The sequence below is a fragment of the Protobothrops mucrosquamatus genome, unplaced genomic scaffold (genome assembly GCF_001527695.2).
Source record: "Protobothrops mucrosquamatus isolate PMUCROS unplaced genomic scaffold, P.Mucros_1.0 scaffold10786, whole genome shotgun sequence".
In the NCBI taxonomy this organism is placed as follows: Eukaryota; Metazoa; Chordata; class Lepidosauria; order Squamata; family Viperidae; genus Protobothrops; species Protobothrops mucrosquamatus.
In genome coordinates this window covers 24-4664 of record NW_015396570.1, presented here as the reverse complement: position 1 = coordinate 4664, position 4641 = coordinate 24, and the positions used below count along the sequence as shown (strand labels likewise).

Sequence of the window (4641 nt, the reverse complement as noted above, 5' to 3'; positions counted from 1 at the left end):
ATATGCCGCCCTTCTCCCGGCGGGACTCAGGGCGGCGCACAACATATTTAAAACCAAAGCATATATACAATCCCCCCCTTAAAACCGAATTAAACCAAATTTAAAGTTGTGTCTTCCAAATTCCTAAAAAACCCAGTATAAAATCCACCCTAGGTCAGGTCCGCTTGCTGAAAGAGCCATGTCTTGAGGGCGCGACGGATATCCTTTCCTCACACATGGACTGGTTCGAATACATGCCATAATTTGGAGGAAATAAGAAAAACAAGGTGTTACGGTTCCGGCTAATGAAACACTTCAAAGAACTTCCAGGCATTGATTTTTCTAAAAGTAATTTATTGTTACAAAATGTCGGCACAGGCATAACGAAGTTGATGCTAAGATCTGAAATTCTCTTCCCCTGAGCAATTAATTCACCAGCATGTTCCCTCCCTAAATTTGCTGTCATATATCACGGTTCTCCTATCAGGTGGAAGGGCAGAGGTTCTCTTCAGTTCTCTTCCCACCCACAGTCCTATCTTTCTCCTCCCCCCCCATCATCTGAATTAACTCTAAAAATACCAGACAGTTCTGCTTATTTTGTCAAAGCAAGGATATACAGTATTTGCAGCATTGACACAAGGACTTAACAAACTATGTACTTACTTCGTCATGTAATTTTACAATGTATTTCTCCCTTGCATTGATCTTGTCAGGATATTGAATTAAACCAAGGGCATTTGGGATCAGATCCCTAACAAATAACAAAGCTCATTAAGACAGATGAAGAGAAATTCGAACAAACCTAACTGCAATCCTAAAATACACTTTTTAGTGAGTACAGCCATATATATTTATTTTATTCATTTATTTATCAAATTTAGAAACTACCCCTTTCCCTCACAGAGAATCACTGGACAAATGGGTACAAATAAAATGCGTACAAGTAAAATATTAAAATGTAAAAACTATATATAAGAGACAAAGATATTTAAGTTTAATATTAGAAAATTAATTAAAAGGCGGCAGGAGGACCTTCAGGATGCTAACCAGCCCCAAGGCTGGGTGCTTCTTTGTAAGTTACGTTTTAAGCATTTTCCATTTTTGTTTTAGACTGACAGTTAAAAATAAACATGAAACTAATATTAATTCATGCACCAGCAGAGTGTCATAGATTTAATACGGAACACATCCTTTGTTCACCTTTTTTTTACACAAACAGAAGCATATATACACATGTGCATGCATGTACAATGCACATATACTGAAAATACATTATTGAAAAGAAAACGCATATGAGATTGTTCCACTTCAAGTAAAGTATTTCTGGAAATAATTGTGAATGGTATATACCTATAAATAAAGTTAAAGACTCTTATATGTATACGTGTTATAGGTTATCATTAAAGAACCATAATTTTTAGAACAATTCATCAGTAGAATGGTTTGCCTCCAAAAGTTGTGAGTGCTCCAATACTGGAAGTTTTTAAGAAGAGATTGGACAACCATATAATAATAATAATAATAATAATAATAATAATAATAATAATAATAATAGTAAAGTTGGAAGGGACCTTGGAGGTCATCTAGTCCAACCCCCTGCTCAGGCAGGAAACTCTATACCATTTCAGACAAATGGCTGTCCAGTCTCTTTTTAAAAACTTCCAGTGTTGGAGCATTCACCGCTTCTGGAGGCAGGTTGTTCCACTGGTTAATTGTTCTAACTGTCAGAAAATTTCTCCTTAGTTCTAGGTTGCTTCTCTCCTTGATTAGTTTCCATCCGTTGCTTCTTGTCCTGCCTCCAGGCGCTTTGGAAAATAGCTTGACTCCCTCTTCTTTGTGGCAGCCCCTGAGATATTGGAACACTGCTATCATGTTCCCCCTCGTCCTTCTCTTCATTAAACTAGACATACCCAATTCCAGCAACCGTTCCTTATATGCTTGGACTAGAAGACCTCTAAGATTCTTTCCAACCCTGTTATTCTTTATTGTATGTATAAAAAACCCTACCCCAAGAAAGTCATTTGTGTAATTACTTTTAACCAGAAGTGGTTACTGCAGCCAAGGCTCACAAATTGCAGGGACATTTACTTAACCTGATGGGAAAATAGTTCCCTACTTGAATATATATATATAAAAAAACAAAAACGTTTAAAACCCCCGAATTACTTGAAAACTCCCATTTTCAAGTACTTGGTGCTGAAAATACGTAAATGTATTAGTAATGTTTGTCTCTTTTTTTTTCTCTTCAGCGAGAGAAACATCACGAATTGTCTTTAAAGGAACTAGAACACAGTCTTCAAAGATCAGAAAACCAAAACCAAAGTATCCAAAACTATGTGAAGTTTTTGAAAGCCTCATATGTAACAATGTTTGGCTGAATTTCCTTGATCGTTTTTTTTTTCTTCACAGACTAAAGCATATTTTGGAACAGATCTGTGTCTGTGTTTATAGCATTGGAACTGATTTAGGATCTCTTCCCCTGTATTCCCCGAAATTCATACTTTTTGTCCATTTTTAGCAAAGTACCCAACATCTGTTGAGAAAATCTCTACCAAGCATGGTTGTTCCAGAAAATTCTTCCAGAAAATTATTGAGGGCAAAGAGGATCAGCTATTCCAACTCTGATATGGAAGTCTAAGTTGAAGAGATGGAAGTAGCAAGAATATTGGAAAAAAGTAATCTCATAATACTGGAGTTCTTGATTTTGAGGAAACTAAAGTTGAGTGTAACCTAACAAATATCCTCTTGTTGTTTTTTAAAAAGCTAACATTAATAAACTCAGAGTCATAATTGCTGAAAAATCCAATGAGGAAAAAAATGGAAGCACAGAAGCAGCATGTGGCTATAGTAGGAATTTGATTGACCTCTGAAAACCAAAGAGGATACATATAAAAGATGGGGAAAGGAATACTTCAGTGAACAAGAATATATACAGATAGCCTGGAACTAAACAGCTGGTGACAGGAAAGCCAAAACTTAGACAAATTTAGTTTTGGCAAGAGATTCTGTGAACAAAGATGGATCCTTTAGGTATATTCAGAATTAAAAGAATCAGTTTATCTGCTGCACATTGAAGATGTCAAAAGGGAACAAAGCAAAACCAGAATTATACAATTTATTTTGGCTCAACCTTTGAAAATATTATGTGTTTTTTCACACAGTTATGAAAGGTAGAATGAAGAGGCAGCATTGAAACTTGAGATTATTCAAAATTATCAGAAAATATCTATACATATTTCAAAAGAAAAGGAAAGGGGATTGTAAGAAACTAAATTCTTAGTACACCTTCAGTGTCTGAGAATATTCTAGAACAGTGGTGACGAACCTATGGCATGCATGCCAGAGGCGGCACTCAGAGCCCTCTCTGTGGGCACGTGCACCGTCACCCCAGCCCTGCCTCCCATGTGGCCCCCTCCTCACCAGCAGCCCCCTGGAGGAGAGTCGTCCCTGGGCATGGCCCAGGCAGAGCAGCACAGCCAAGGACATGGCAGCCGGGCAGCAGGGATAAGACTTCGCCCTTGCGCCCCATCGCACGCAGATGCTGCTGCGGAGGGCATGGCCTCCATGGCGCTGCAGGGCTGCCTGGGTGATCTGCAGCGGGCCGTGGAGGCAGTAGGTGGCCCTGTGGGAGAGCGGGAGCGGCGCGGTTTTTGGGCACTCGGTCTCTAAAAGGTTCGCCATCACTGTTCTAGAACATATTATGAAGAGATGATTTTGTAAGCATCTAAAACAATAGAATTATTAATAGGACTCTGCATTGATTTATTAATATTTAGTCTTGTTTTTTGATCAGGTAATTTCATAGCAGATTCTAAGAATGCTGTAGAGTAATACATTTTTACTTCAGCAAACTATTTCAGGAAGCAACTTTTGATATATTACTAAACTACTTGTTTACAGGCTGAAGGAATGACTACTGAATATCTAATATCTGGCTTGAAAATAATACTCAAATAGTGCTTATCAAGTTAGGGTGCAATTCACGTGGAATATCACAGGTTCAATCTTGGATACTATACTTATCAATATTTTTACTAATGACCAGGATGAAGAAGTGGCAGGAATGTTTATCAGATTATCAGATGACACAAAAATGGATGCAATAGTTATTAATATTTATTTTACATAGAGAGTACCCAATCCAAATGATTCTATGTGGCTTTAAAAACAAGAAGAATAAAAATAAGAAACACATCATTGCTGTCCAAAAGGGAAAGAAGCAAAACATTTAAAAAAAAAAAACAACCCAACCCTAGAAGACAGAGATAAACTTTAGAACAATTTTGGTAGATAAAACAAATGGGTGAAGGTAACAGTGAAATTTAAGGAAGACAAATGGATAGTTGTTCACTTAGAAACAGTAATCCAATGCAGAAATAAAAAAGTGGTATACCTAGCTTGCTAATAGTAAATGAAAAAAATCTTGTAATACAGTAGTTCTTGACTGCAGTCTGAGAAGGCTGCAAAGAAAGAAAATGCAATTTTAGGCTGCATCAAGAGAAGCATCATTTCTAAATCACAGGAAGTAATAAATTTTCTTTTGCATTGTTGAGACTCCCAAGGAATAAATCCAATTTTGGGCACCATACTTTAAAGAAGGATCACAATGGAATAGGTTCAAAGAAGGATGAAGAGAATCATGTTCGAGAAACCTAAAGACAG

General features: G+C 37.1%; 1 long non-coding RNA gene across 1 annotated transcript; it reads left to right on the top strand.

The window, feature by feature from the left end:
* Nucleotides 1–669: 669 nt before the first annotated feature.
* Nucleotides 670–2411, top strand: LOC107301223. Its single transcript, XR_001549273.1, has 2 exons — nucleotides 670–810; nucleotides 2229–2411. It is a non-coding gene; the product is annotated as an uncharacterized LOC107301223 (long non-coding RNA).
* Nucleotides 2412–4641: the final 2230 nt, after the last annotated feature.